The sequence below is a fragment of the Ambystoma mexicanum genome, chromosome 5q (genome assembly GCF_040938575.1).
Source record: "Ambystoma mexicanum isolate Mex_15411 chromosome 5q, UKY_AmexF1_1, whole genome shotgun sequence".
In the NCBI taxonomy this organism is placed as follows: domain Eukaryota; kingdom Metazoa; phylum Chordata; class Amphibia; order Caudata; family Ambystomatidae; genus Ambystoma; species Ambystoma mexicanum.
In genome coordinates this window covers 736,298,976-736,315,223 of record NC_090933.1, presented here as the reverse complement: position 1 = coordinate 736,315,223, position 16,248 = coordinate 736,298,976, and positions in this window count along the sequence as shown.

Genomic DNA, 16,248 nt, shown 5'->3' with positions numbered 1-16,248 from the left:
CATTTGTTATCTAAAAGTGATGAAGAACAAATTTATGTTAATGTTTCCCATTAAGTGTTCTCATTCTGTTAATGAATCTATATCAAAAAATCTGTATGTACCATTTATATTACTGATTTTATATGTCTTTACATGTTAGACCTCACCATGTATGTTATTTTTATTTGTTTTTCTTGACATAAAAATTTTTTACTTTGCACTTTCAAGAATATTTATGTCTCATTTGTGAAGGAATGACTTTGACTTCTAACCGCATATAATATGTACAAATGACACTAGCTATTTAGGGTTTGGACCAGAAAAATAATTCTAATTCACTTATACCTTATATGGGCCAACCTTTTGATGCACCAGGACCTTGCTTTGTTGTAGAGTGGAATACAGTCTGGGAACTGCTTTGAGTTAGATGATTGAGAAATTGAATTCTTGATTTGCACTTTATAGTTTGTATAGGAAGTACTTGAGATGGGATTGTATGCATCACCATTGAATACATATATTGTATTAGTTGAAAGGGACAATAATCTTCTTACAAAAAATTGAACCTTTTGTATCATAGGCAGAATATTTTTTGTTCTGATTTGAGAAGGAACAACTGAATTATATGAACAAAATGTGTGTTTATGAATAATCTTGTTTAAAGAAATACATACACAAACAAATATTCTTTTTAAAAAAAGCATGTGTATGATTTATGTTATATATCAGTTTAAATGACTCTTATTTATTGTGATTATTAGGAAGGGTTTTATTGACCTGCTTGGAGTGTGCCTGGGTTCCACCTCTGACAGGGGGATGTTTTGTATATTTCACTTATTTCACCTAATCCCATATCACCAGAGAGTGTCCCTACAGTGCCTGTCATTAGGGAAGGGTCTGCTACTGTCACAATTGAAAATGTCCCTACAGCCATCAACAGCAGGGGTCTGTGGTCTTTTCTCCTGATTTGCTGGATACCCTCCCCCCCCCATAATACCTCTAGCTCCTCATCCTGTGCTTTTACTCCTTCATTAATTTTACCTTGACCTGCAGAGCCTGATAGCCCAGGTCCCCCTTTAGGAGCAACAACTATTTCTGGTCTGAATTTTGTTTTGTAACACACAGTTGACAGAAGTAATCAATTGAAATAGTTATTCCTACATCTAAGTCCCTGTAAATGACTTGTTTGCCCTCTGGTGATTTCTACATCTGGAGTTGTCTCATCAGCCCTAGTGTTCGCTGATGTGACTCCTACAATGAAGGTGTAGAAATCCTATCCCTTATAGCTTATTGTTGGAGCAAATTCCCTCAGTGCATAATGACATGATTTTAAACTGCTCTAATGTTTTATCTTTGGGTGTTTGTTTGTTTTATTATTTATATTGCGCTCCAGACCCGTGGGTATCAGGGTGCAGAGGAAAAGACAGTTCACAGCTTAGTTAGCCAAAGTAATAATACAATACCATGCATGATATAAACAAGTTGAACAGCAATATACAGTTATGCCTACATAAGAATTGCCTGAGAATCAAAGTAACAAAGTCGGCAGTTATATTAGGAAAATGGCTAGATAGTAGTAAACTTATAAGCATACTGGTAGGTAGAAATGTATCTACATTAATATATTTACATGGAGGCAGAAAAAATCAAATGTAGGTGTCCGGGAAGGTTTCATTTGTCAAAGTCTTTGAACCATCTGATTATGCTTTGTCGGAAGTTCTGGTAAGATTGATCTACTCTCAATAAAGGAGGTAGGGCATTCCACAGTTAGGCTGCCATGACTGGGAAGCTGCTGCCCCCAACTCTAGATAGCTTAAAACGTAGGACTAAAAGGAAGTTTTTATTGGATAACCTAGTAGTTTTCGCAGAGGATTTTCTGGTAAGTCTTTCAGTCAAGTAACAGGGAGCCGCGTTATTCAGGCATTTATAAGTAAGTGAAGCCACTTTTAACTGGATTTTGTTGTGAGTTGAGAGCCAATCATTGAATCTTCTAATCTCGGAAATGTATGCTCTCCTGAATATTCCGAGTGGTGCTCTCAGGGCATTTTTCTGGAGGAATTGGATTCTCTTAATAGTTTGTTTATTGTCCCTTATGTATAGTGCATTACATTAGTCTAATTTAGACAAAATACGCGCTCTGGCTAAGGTAATGCAGCTGTTGTTACACAAGAAGGGTTTACCTGCTCTGATCAGTTTGCAGGAATATGCCGTAGCCGAGGCCACGGCATTTACTTACTTGTTATTGAAAGACAGGTTAGAGTCTAGGTAGAACCCTAAGGTTTTCATCTCCTTAATGACTGTGATAGTGTTGTTGTCAATACTGAAGATAGTGTAGTTGGGACTCCGTTTTTTTAGGGTTGAAGTCGTGCCTAGGATAATGATCTCAGTCTTATCATCATTCAGGCATAGTCCATGGGAGGCTATCCATTCCTGGGTGATGAGATATACCTTATTCACCAAGGCCAAATCTTTGTCACAATCCCCAGTAAGTGGTAGGAGGATCTGAGTATCATCTGCATAATTCGTGTAGGTGACACCAAGATGATCTAGATCATCAAAAATGGGCTTTGTGAAGATGTTGTATAGGGTAGGTGAGACACATGACCCCTGAGGCACTCCGCATGTGATGGGAATAGGGTCTGCAGCTGCAGTATGGGAATAGACTCTCATAGTCCGATTACTTAAAAAGTATTGTATCCCGTCAGTCAGATGGCTGCATTGGACTTCATGATCTACTAGGTTGAATGCAGCCGAGAGGTCCAGGAGGAGAAGGAGGGCTGATTTTCCTGTATCTCTGATTTCATCTATCTGAACTTTCAGATCTATTAAGGCTGTTTTGGTCCCATGTTTGGGCCGAAGGCCTGACTGGCATGCTCCGAATAAAAGGTTGGATTCCAAGTGTTTTTGTATTTGTGAGTCGGCCATCTTGTCTATAATTTTCAGAAGAAATGGAACTGTAGTAATCGGTCGGTAATTAGTGGTTATAGCTGGGTCTAGGGTCTGTTTTTTCAGTAGTGTTAGCACCCACGATTCTTTCAGATTTGAAGGGATAATATCTGGCATTTATTAATGCACCTGTCAAGGTACTTGCCCCCAGCATCAGGAACAGACCAACCCGCCCAGGGTAATGGCACCCATGTGGACCTTTAAGGCCCCAAAGGATTCCATAAGGGCTTCCTGGACTTGGTCCTGGCGCCATTGGTGCCAGGTTCATGCTGCCATCACAAATAAGGCAGGTTTCAAAGGGTGAGAATCACATGCAGACCAGTCTGAGGCAGGCTGAAGGGACTACTTTACCTGAGGAACTACTTACTAGGGTGTGGTTGGAGGGACTACTTTACCTGGGAACTACTTCTTGAAAGTTATATAAACCATGCCCTCAGGCCAGAACACGCTTCGTGTTATTCTGCACTCCTGAAGCGTAACGCTCAAAGTGTCTGTTAACTTCAGGCCTGTCTTCAGCCACGCCCGTCCAGTTCTTCATGAGGCATAAGGAAGGAAGAGAGAGGAGAAAACAGAACAAGGCTCTAGCCTGATGCTCCATCTCGATCGCTTTGGAGTTTCCGTTCTGCTGAGCTGAAAAGGAAAATACATCAGGTTAGCCGTGCAGACCACGTGAACTACATTGCTATCCTGCGCAATGCTAATACTCACCAGAGGGCTGCTCATCCCAGTGATCCATCGAAGCACCATCACTTGATCGCCACCATCACTCGATCGCCGCTCCGGAGCTGCCGCACCTGTTGAACACAAAGAAAACATCAGGTTAGCTGCGCAATAGGGAAAGGCCTCATTTGACATTTAATTCTTACACAGCGCTACTACTCACCTGAAGGCTTCATTTCCTAGTGGTCCCGCAAGGCACCACCACGCGATCTCCGCCCCGGAGATACAGCACCTGCAAAATACAAAAGATACAGCAGGTTAGTTACGCAGAAGAACAATACCGCATGTAAAGACTTTATTGCATAACGCTGGTGTGAAACTTACCTTGGAATCCAGCTGAACGTTCCTGGGAAGAAGTCTGCTTCATCTTTTCGCACCAAGGGGAAACCTGTAAGAAAGAGGCACAGAAGTGAACTTTTGGCAACTTGAACTCTAAAGCAATCCATACCATTGGTATAAAGACTTACCCCATTGAGTCACTGTTGTCTGGAACTCTGCAGGATCAGTGAAGTAACTAGATCCTTGAACTACTACGCACCCCTGCCTACAGTCGCAGGATGGAGAGTCTGCCATTCATAACGCTAAGGTCAGACATAGCAGAGGGGTGCACAAGAAGGCCACGGGAGGCGGGAGTTGGCCCTCCTCCTTACAGTTTGGTAACATTTCGTTTAACCTTTTGGGCAAACCTGTTTTAGTGATGGAAGAGAGAATCAGAGGGGGCATGAGGAGCGATTCAACATCATACCGTCCAGTTCCATTTGGCGCCCCTGTGGAGACCAGTTGAGCGTAACAGCACCCTTGAGAGTTAAGTTGGTAGATAAAGTAGTGGGTAGGGCTTCTGTACTTTGGATTTTAAGGGTAGCGTGATTGAGTGACACGTGGGTTAGCAACTGGTTATGTCAACATTTTACTTTGATGTTAGGGTTATCAATTTGTTTTGTAATCCTTCTCATGTTAGGACAGACAAGTGTTCTAGCTAAGGGTTCAAATAACTTGGCTAGTTTTGAATGGAGCCTATTATTTCTAGCAATGGTCTTACAAGGTTGGGAGTTATACATAGGCTGCTGAGGTACCATGTTGTTGAGGTTGGCTGGTTGTTGCATGTGAGTCTGGCTAGTCCACTGGGGAGCGGAAAGGTCCATGGTGAAATTGGGGGCAATGAGGAGGTGGGGAGCTGATGGTATGTTGTAAATGCAGGCTAAGGCTAATAATAAGGAGAAGGGGCTCAAAGAACTCCTTTGTATGTGCATTTTCAAGTGGATCTGTTCAAACGTTATCTAGGAGCAGGATTTGTATGTGTGCTATAAGGGCAGAGCTCACATGCAACAGCACACAGCAGTGGCACACAACACAATAACGCAGTGTAGATAAATGCAGGAACAAGTAGGCTGGTTTAAAACACATGTGCATCAATACCGACAGCCAAGCCCACGAGCAACAGCAAGAACACAGTGGAGCAATGTAGATAGAAATGCAGGAATAGTGTAGGCTAGTTTAAAACATGCGTGCCGCAATACCGTCAGCGGAGCCCACGTGCATCAGCCCCCAGCACATAGGGCCTCATTACGAGGTATGCCGGTAGCCATGCCGCCATTGGCGGCATGGCTGCCGGCAAAACCGCATCTGTGTCCGTGTCCTCGGAATGAGGACTTACCGGACCATTCCGAGTTCGGATGGCCCAGTAATTCCTCACTCGAGGACACGGACACGGTTCATCCCCATTTCCATTTCAGACCCCATAGGGCTGAATGGGAATGGGAGAGGGAGTAAACATTACGAGATGGCCCGTTGTTTGCTCCCTCTTCCCCTCGCGGGACCTGGTATGCACGCCTGGTTTTCCCAGGCGTGCTTAACGTGTCCCGCGAGGGCACTTCGTAATGTGGTGGAACGGGTTGAACGGCGCCGCAGCCTTTTACAGCGCCGTTTAACCCGTTCCGCCAGTGTCGTAATGAGGCCCATAGTGTTAAAATACAGGGAGAAGTAGTTCAGGTAACATAAGTTTGCATGCTCAATATGTGGAAGTTCTAGCTCCATAAAATGGGCAGAATCAGGTTTTTTCAGGCTGAGGTTTTTTTCATTAGTGATCGCGGGTGAAGTAGTTTGTTTAGCAAAGGTCAGCAAAGGCACACAGCAGTATTAACGTAGTGAAATATTCCGGGAGTAATATGCATGGCTGAATCATAAATCGCAAAGTGCAGCTAGGATGACTTAGCAAAAGTACAAAAGTCTAACCTAATATATGCGTGCTGGTCGCTGTTTGTATTGGTTGCCAACGAACATACTGTGACTGAAAATGCGGCATTATAATACGCTATACATGATAACATGGAGCAGATAGGTATGCAAAAAGCATGGCGCATCGACGTGACAATGTGTGGATAGTAACATAATACGTGTGTATTGTCTAGATTCCGGGGCATGTCCTCAGCGCATGTAGGTGAAGCTGGAGGTCATTATTTCAGCAGACAGCCTCGAGAAATCCTCTGGTTCACGAAGCGAGTGATGCATGCAACACATGCTTGATGTTACCCCAACCTTACGCGCTATTGAGTCAAGAGATACCTTACAGGTGTTATTTGTTAATGATTTGAAATTAGGCTGTGTTTTCTTGCATATTTATTCTAGGATGGTAAGGGAAGTCTTGTTAGATTCTGCCCATTTATCAATACCCCATGGTTACAACCTGATTGAGGTCGACAGACCTGTTATCTTAGAGCAGTATAAAAAGAGTGTAAATCCAAGAAATAGAGAAGTAAAACAATTTGATTCAATGCCGTCACTGCAAATCACATGTGCAACATCACCCACTTTTTGTAGGGTAGTCCATATGAATAACATTTCGGGGACAACTTTAGGTAAGTAGAATAATTGGTCCTGGCTGGCTGGTGCATTGAGTTCCAATAGATGTTATCTACCTTCTAATTTTAGTCTGAGCCCCACGTTGGTTGGGTCTTGGAATACCTGTGTTTTTTCTCACTTGTTTTCATTGGAAAGTTTTAATTGGGATAGGTATGACGTCCTTGCCCTTCAGAAGACTTGGTTGCCCGCCATCCTCGTATTGGATGGGTACCATCTTTATTAGTCCAGCCATCAAGGGTTTGAAAGGAAGACCATCTGCAGGCTCCTTATAGGCGTCCGAAAATAATTTTGGAATTACAGCTAAAACTGTCCTTCGTCCAGTTCTTTTGTTCAAGTGGTTGTGCTTTCATGGGACTTGCAAAATTACCTGTAAGTGGGTGAAATGTTATTTATAAATGTCTATTCGAACCCTGCAGGCATAGCCAACCAGGTCTTTCTTGATGCTGTCGAAGGTCTCTTTGATGCTTGGTTCACTGGCCCAGATGGTCATGGTTTATTAATATGTGTTCACCTAAATGCGGTATGTATTGAAGAGTATAAGAAATAGCTGACAAATAGTGTAAACTGCTCTTCTGCAAGGAAGCAAGGCCTTGCATGGATGGCTCTCAGGGGAACCTGAAGGTTGCACATACTTATTGGCAGTGCGTCTGAGAAATTCCGGTCAAAGACACGTGGTTCTGTGGCTCTCGGCCTGCCCATTTGGATTATGTGTTCACCACTGAAAATATCTTCCAAAAAGTCACTTTCTTTGAGGTGCTGCTGTCTAAACAGGGTGATCATGCTTTATTGCAGATATCCTCAAATGTTGTAGCTCGGGCTCCCTTGAATAATGGGTATGCTCGGCATTTAGAGGTTAGTTCTGGTAGCAATCGCATGCCGTGGAATCACTGATATGTGGACAAATGTAATGGGTTTCTACGCTGGAATGCTATCAAAGAAAATGCAGCTGATTCTAATGCTGCTTTAAGCTATGCAGCGATCCTGTATATGTTCTATGAGATTCATCGAGTTTCCAGCAAACCCTTATTTAAACACAGACATGTTTGAACATTGAAGTTAGACAGGAAAAGAGAATTCTTTGAGCAGCTATAAGGGATGCTGACCCTTTTTGTCTACGTAATGAACAGACATTTTTGATTAAAAAAATAAAAATTAGATATTCGAATTGGCTGAAGAATCACAAAGTCTCTATACTGCAGAAAGATTCTGAAAAATATTATTGAGGCGTAATCCCAAAAAGAAACGTATACTATTAAAACGTATTAAATCCCTAAACACCTCACAACAATCACTCCAAATGAATCCACTCACCAAGGAAACTTAGATTGAGCATTTCCAATAGATCTATGCAGAGGGGATGATCAAGGTGAACTATTTTTCTTAAGAAAATATGTGAAGCGTGGCAGATAACATTTAACAAAGAAGATGTCTACTCTTTGATTAAGAAAAGGGTATATGTAGAGTGGATTCACTCTAAAACGATTTCATTGAATTTTCCGAATGAATTTCACTTCAAATGTATACAGGTGGTTGGGTTAGGATATTAATTAACGTTGGAGTTGAAATTTAGGGGGCACAAGGGATCTCTCCTGCATATATTTGCAGTGAAATGTCTTTAAATAAAATGTGATTAAGTCGTCTTCAAGAAAGAATTCTCAATGTAATAATGTAGATTATTGGTTATGGCTTTGGATAATATCTTTAGTCAAGTGTTGAGAAGTAAACAGGTTCTATCCTTGTGGAAGATAGCAATCGTGGTGCCCATTTTTAATAAAGCAATCAATTGAATCCAAAAAAGTATCATCCAAATGTGCTGTTAGATGTGACGGGAAAGGTATTTGCATCATTGGTTTTAGCTGATATGAAAAAATGGGCTGCTATGAGTAATGTTCTGGATACATTCCCTAGATCGTTTTGTCAAAGGAGTAGGAACAGCTCTGTATAATTGGCTTTTAAATATTTCTAGAATAAGAACTCTTAGTGGAGGGCCAGCATTCATAGATTTTACCAAAGCTTTTGATACCATCAATCGAACAGTGTTGTGGAAAAAATTACCATCTTGGGTTTGCATGTGTAATCTTTTAGAAATCATTGTAGAACTTCCTATACATACTTCATTATGCGTTAGATTGAATGCAAATGGAAAACTTTCTAAACAAATTCCTACTTTCCGGCGCCTAAAGCAAGGCTGTCTTTTAGCTCATTTTTCATTCAATTGTTTTATTTTGGACCTTAGAAACACACTGCGGGAGGCCAGGTCTTCTCTCCTGCAGATATGTGGACATATTATAAATGCGCTGCTTTATGCAGATGACATGGTTCTCCTGGACCAAAGTCTAATTGGATTACAGCAATATGCCCTACTAAATGATTGAACGGTCAACGTGGCATAATCAAATATGTTGGTGATGGGATTGGCAAGGAGCCGCAGGAAGGCCCCATTTAAGTGGTACCTGAACAACGAGCCAATTTAACGTGTAGTCTTTTACATATCTGGGCATTTGCATGATTAGTAGCACCTCTAAAAGCCATAGACTCTCCATGCTTCAACATAGAATTGTTCTATTGGCCTCTCAAGACTCTGCCCTACATGCTAAACATGGTCACTATTCACTGGTACCTCCATTGAATTTCTATACCTCTAAAGTAGTATCCTCCCTTACATATGCTCTGAAACCTCGTTCAGCTCTTCTGATTTCTTTTGGAAAAAACTTGAGGGATTATTTTTTAGGAGAATGTTGCATCTCCCAAATGCATTACCTGCACTGGTTATTCATCACAAATTGGATTTGCTTTCTTTGTGTCCAGTGTCAAGATGTCCATTCGAAGGGGCTATCTTTATTCAGGAAATGTTTGATGCCAGAACATAGTACATTGTTGTGTGTACAGAATGACACCCTAAAAAGCAAAAAAGACAGATTTCTATTGGATTGGGAGGAAAAATGTTTGTCAATTTGAACTGTTTTAGATACTTCTGCAGATGCCCTAATTGACAATCCATTAAGCGTCAAGCATAAACTCTGGCTAAGGGTTTGGATCAATATTCAATCTGAATGTACAGGATTGAAAATGTTCAGGAAATGCACAGTGGAGATGAAACCTCGATGGTTATTTCCAAAGTATCTGAGGCCGTTTTAAAAGTTTTACATGAATCTTTATCCCACGGGAGAAATTCTAGACACCCATTCTAAATTAAAAGAACTCCCTTCGAATTACAGGTTCTGTAGTGATTCATTTGAAGTGGAGACATTGAAGCATGTAGTAGCTTTCTGCCCAGCCCTAAGGGATTTAAGGCAGTTGTATTTTGGCCGCTATTAAAAACACATTAGAGTTATTTTCCTTATGATTGGTGGGTTCTGGTATTTAGCGCCAAAATACTTGTTTGGAACTAACAACAGTAACATTTTGAATTGCCCTCTATTCTAGTGACACACAAGATGAGTTGTAAGTCTGGTAAAGTCTGCTTGTATCAAATTACCTTTTGTCTCTTCAGGGTTGAAAAAGATTCTCCACCTACTGACTTGTTTGAGTCCACTTTTCAGTTTTTTTAATTAACTAGGCTATATAGTTGTATTTTAAATGTATAAATTGATGTATAGTCAATTGTTTTTCTAAAATGTCTGTAATGTGAAAGGTTTAAATGTAAGACAAATATGTACAAATGAGGAAACAAAATTAAAAATTTAAGCCACAATACTCCATGAAATGAATAGTGGTGAGGAATATTGGCATAACTGCTTATGAGAGACTAGAAGGACTGTTAATGAGAAGAGAGAGGATAAATGTAATATTGTTGCTAGAGAAGATGCCATTAGGAGAGATTCAGGTTGACAGGAAGTTTGGCAGTGTGAGAGGACAGGCATAAGGGTGAGCATCAGTTGAGACAAGAAGCAAAGAGGGTATCTAAAAGAAAACGTAAAGGTAGGACAGTTCCTGAAATTAAGGAAAGAGTAAGGGAGCATGCACTGCTATAGAACGAGAGAGAGAACATGAATCTGAAAGAAAGATGAGAGGAAATAGAGCTGAAATGGAGGAATGCAGAGGGAGATGCATAAGGGAAGTGTACAGGGAGAATTGAAGCTACAGATTGTGTGAATAGGAAAAGTTGCCAAAAGGAAGATGAGGGGTGATGGGAGAGCTGCATGAAACAGGAATAGTATGCAAATCTGCCAGGGGAGGACTGGGGTGCTGGAGTATGAGATGTGAGGAGTGTTTAGGAACAAGGGATTGTTGATGTGCGTTAAAGAGTCAATGATGTGGATTTTCCTTTGCTATGAGTTTCCCCTTGAGATTTGCTCTAGTTTCAGCAGCTTCCATAAATTGATTCTGAATGAAAGTTATGTACTAAAAAGCCTCACTTTCATAATATGGTGTGTGGATGAAATGTTGTGTTGATGGTTTATACATAGCTGGGCCTGCAGCCTGTTCTGCCCACTGGGTGCAGAACTGTGGCACTGACATTCATAAATATACACAAATGGATAATTGCTGCTGTGCAGTCTACTTACACATAAGCAGCCAGATGCCTTCATGTCGGGAAAATTAAAATACAACAGATACATGTTCACAGGGAATGCTGAATAACTGGTTGCCCTGTACATGTGCTTAAATGCTATGTGGCCTTAGGAAAGTGAATTAATATTACATAGATGTCAGTTGGCAATCCAGATCATAGCATATCCAAAACTATTAGTCAGATTATTATTATTTTAGTCCAGCTAACTGGTGTACACAAAACCGTGCCTAAGCAGGATTGGGTTCATTTAAAATGTACAGAACCATAGGAAATTATCAATGATATTTTGTTAAATCTGTCATATCCGGGTAAATATCCTATCATCACCAAATTGGAGACTGGGCTAAAATTAGTATAACACAACACAAATGCAAACAATGTTCTTTGATTGTTTTAGAATTAGAGTTATGCTCAATCTTATTTTTATCATCTAGTATCCTTAAATTGTGTCTGTCTGTGATTGCCGTGGAGTGTTGGGATGAGTCAACCTGCAGCTCATTCTCACAGAAAGTAGGGTGGCTTGCTTGGACCAAAACTGGGGTATATTTTCTTCTGTCATTTAACAATTATCACACTTCATCCACATGTGAAATGGAGGCTTCTTACAGTCAGAAATAGACCCACAACAAGTCCATGACCCTATGAAAGCAATTAAGGAGCCTTGAGCCTGTTTCAATTGATTGAGGTGTGAGGAGTTGTCTATGCTCTGATCGATCATATATAAACATCTTGATGAGGCATCTCCAGCAGGCCTTTGGTTTCTACTACCTTCAAATTGCAGCTCAACCATGAAGAAAGCACATAGATATCTTTCTTGACACTGTCCAGCTTTATAAATAAGGTAGGTAGGTAGCAAGTGGGCTAGGTGTTATTTCCTAGGCATCTTAAACACCCTTGCCTCTTCCCTTAGCTTTGCTCCTCAAGATTGGTTAGAACCCCATTCTTCACCTTGGCCAAAGACATTCAAGTGATTATTTTATTTTGTGTTTCGCGTTTTCCTTTGACTACTTGCCTGTTTTTGATATCCCTTATTCAGTCTATATTACTGTGCAGTGCACTTTGCATGGGGGTTTGATTGTTGTGTCTAGTGTCTATGTGTGTTTAGTTAAGGCTTTATTTTAATGAGACTTAGTTTACCATCTGCCATGTGTTTGGAACTTGAGGCAATGATACATGTCACAAGTGACTTACAGTTCAACAAATGTTTTTGTGATACTGATGGTGAGAATGCTTCTGCCACTTCCAATATGGGAAATTGGCTGTGAACCTCATATCTGAGGTCCCCGTAGAAGAATTGCATCTGGAAACTCAGAGATACCGCTTGAGGTACTCATTGTTTTTGTTATAATTTGTGGAATTAAGAATAAATCGCCCATTGATGTCTTTTCAAACACACACCATTGAAAACTGACATCGAAACTCTTTGATCTATTTCAGGAAACATTACATTTTGGTCAGCATTGAAGCATGCTGCAAATTGGTTTAGGCTTCCCTTAATTAGTATCACATCTTGAGGAGGGGTGGGCCAAACTTCAGAAGAATATTACTATCCTATCAGCCGAAACTCAAGTTGCTTGTGTCAACATTTTTGTTGTCTTGATTGTGGTTTGTGTATATTATTTGTTGTCTAATGTGTATTCTTTTGCAGCTGTCATTTTTGGTTTTGTGTCAGTATTACACTACACCCTAGCGTTGAGTGTCTCCATAATTATTTTCTATGTGTTTTCTTTTAGTAAATTTAGGGATGCACTACGGTTTTGGGTCCATTTTTAAATGTTTATTTTAAAATGTATTTTCAAGAATAATTTATCTGTGAGTGTTGAAATTAGCCTTTGTTGTGTGGCAGCACTATCATGTTTGTGTTGTTGGTACTATTTACTATTTGATAACTACACGCTGAATAAATCACGTTTGTGTCATTTTCATTTGTACAATTTTTTACTGTTTCATAACCACAAGCTGCATAAACTATGTAACTCGTCAAGTTCATTTTTTGGCACTAATACAGAGAGTGTTGTGTGATTAATTTGTGATGTACATTAATCTATGTTTCTACTTTCTTTGATGTCTGGTTCCCATGTATAATGTTGAGCATGTCAAAACATCTTTTAATAAGTTTGTGTGTACAATATACAGCTTAGACTAGCATCTTAGCAGAGAGCACTGTTCCTTTGCTTAGTATTATTTAGAACAGTACAATCATATATAGAGTTGGATAAATGCCTAACAGGTACTAGCGGAATCTCTCAAAATAAAGAAATACTTCTAAATACAATTATGATACAATGGCTTGAACTAGATAGTGATCCTTTGGTTCTACCAACTTTTCCCCTCAAGATCAAACATAGGATCCAAAACCCATGGTAATAATCCACCATCTGCCATGGGATGTCAAAATCCGCAAAGAAATGTTAAAATGGTTTGACCAACAGAAACATCTTCATCATAAGTTTAATAGGTCGTAAGCCTTCTGGCTATGCTGTTCTGGTAACACAAACATTCCAAGGATTTAGCCAAAGTAAACGTTCATAAATCTACCCTTCCAAGTCCATCCTTATCCTAATGCAAAAACAAACAGGTTCATTATGTCTTCCAAGATTTACCAAAGGCCCTTCTAGGACCAGGGATGACCAAACTCACACAGGTCCCTCCGCGACATTAACTTTTAGATTCACTACAGGTCACTTGTGGAACTTCTGTCCTTTGTCTCCCTTTGCATCCAGGTTCTTTCTTCCTCTGTCATCTTTGCATGATTCTCAGTAGGATTCTCTCATATTCCTTTGGGTATTGGGTTCACAGTTGGCCTCTCTCCTAGGCCTCAGGTAACAACATTCTCAACGGGCCTTTCTGCTAGACGTCGGGTGGCAACATTCACAAAAGGACTCACTCCTAGGCCTTTGGTTACATAACAACGTTCTCAACAGGCCTTTCTGCTAGACTTCGGGTGGCAACATTCACAAAAGGACTCTCTCCTAGGCCTTGGGTTACATAACTCATGTCTCCCCTTGCATCAGGGGGCTTTCTTCTTCTCTCTCATCTGTATCAAGAGCACAGAATGCACTGTAGACCTCTCAAATAGGCCTTTAGTTGCAGGGCATTCATTAGGACTCTCTCTTAGACATTAGGGTACAGTAAAGAATTTAGAACTTGGGTTGCATGACTCACAGTATGCCTCCCTCCTAGGCTTGGTATTAGCTGCCAAAGAAGGCCCCTCTGATAGGCCTGGATCTTTTCTGTCAGGGCCTGAAACATTGTACTTTCTTCCCCAGGGTTTGGATTTCAAGTTCCCACAGAGTGGAGAGGGTCTGTGGTCCCCTAGAGGTCAGCCTTCCTCCTCTTCCTGGGTTTAACACCCCTACCACTCACCTTCTAGCCTCTCAAGGAAGTATTCCTTCCACGAGTAATCCCTTCAGCTGCCTCCCCTTGTATTGAGGGTGCATCAGCCGTCACATCTGCTTCCTCCTAGTCGAGACACATAATGCATTTCTCACACCCTTGTATACCCATGTGGATCTGGTGCAATTGACTCTCAATGGTTCTCTTCCAGGCTGCATGGTATTCCTACCGGAGAATAGTTGGACAAGGTTGTGATCTCATTTCCTCTTTTATTTCTTTACTGATGTGTCCTTTGCATTGCCAAATAGCTACACTGATTTCATTCACTATGGAATGTAACTGAGAGGATTGCAAGGTGTATGTAGCATGCAGCACCATTTGGAAAATTCCTCACTGCTTCTCAGTGACTCTGTTGTGTTCAGCAGTACTTTGCATCTACCAGCTTACCAGGGTTTGAAGTATCGCCTGTCCACAGAGTATATTCTTTCTTGTGGTATAGGTGCTGAAGTATATGGCCAGTGAGCACCCCAAAACACGCTTCTTTATACCAGTCCTTTGGTGAGTCTGCTTCCTTGTGGACCACTGTGGGGAATGGAGCTACCAGGTGCAAAACTATGCAGGGCTGTTGATGAGGGCTGGTTATTGCACACTATCCCCACAGGGGCACACACACGATACCGCCTCATTCATCCTCTGGTTAACATTTCAGGAAGCAGCCAGACCACCTAAGTCACACGTGGCTCGATCTTCCCATATAAACGTTGGTGAGCACCTCTGACTTGCCACAAATAGCATGAAAAATGTTGTTGCTATTGTTGCTGGCTACAAAAACAATTGACAATCCCTTTAGTTTAAACCACCCTGAAATGTCCTACCACAGTGTTTGCTGTTGTGTGTGCCTTCTCCATGGCAACATTTTAAAATGTGGCTCCCAGGTGACTTCACAATCTCCAGTGCCATAATGTATGCCTGGCTTCTAAAGGAAGATATGGTTTGCACAGTGTGAAGACTGCAATGTGGTCATTGTTCTTAGCAATTGTGAAAACATCCCTCAGCTTTTTTTCGACATGGTGAAATCAGTAACAGAGCTACCTTTTTTGGTGGTGATGAGGTCCGGTTCACTTTATGACAATTTAGAAAGACCACAGGATGCTAGAATGCTCTCTACTGCTGCCACTGTTCTTCCAGTCTTACTTGTATTACTTGCCCTCATCATTTATTTAGGCAGGCAAAGATATGGCTCAGTTGGGTTGCACATGTGCTGTTTGCTTTGTGCAGTGCATGTATTGTTATTTGCATTTTGGATTATACAGCACAGATTTAGCTAGGAAGAATGAAGCACTCTACTATGTTGATTGATGATTACATAAATGTGTAATCTGGCTGCAGATGGGACAATTTCAGCTGTGGATCTCTGGGGTGTTTGCCCACACTGGTGCCTTTCTCCTGGAGGAGGAACACAAAGTGCATCTGTTCCTTTTCATTCACAGCTGCACTCACATGTCCAGGGCCAAGAGCATCATTTTTATTATCATTGTTAGAGTGCCTTACCGATTTTTGGATCTTCCTTTTAACAAGGCCTGCAGGTGTCCATAGTGAGTTCCCAGCATCATCATTCCCTTAATGAAACAAGTGTGAGGAATGGCTTGCCGTCACATTTTCTCATGTTCAGCACCACTTCAATCTTCTCCTGAAGGAATCATCTACGTCTACAATGAAAGCTGAAATGTGTGCTTTTTAAAGTGCCTGCCATTCGTTCAGTGACTATACTTTACTAGCAAAGAACGCCACAAGCACTAGAGTGGTGATCACCTCTTTACCACTGAATTCGAATAGGATCATACATTGATCTCAGATTCAGTAGCACTTCCTTGTTCACTACTGCTTCTGAT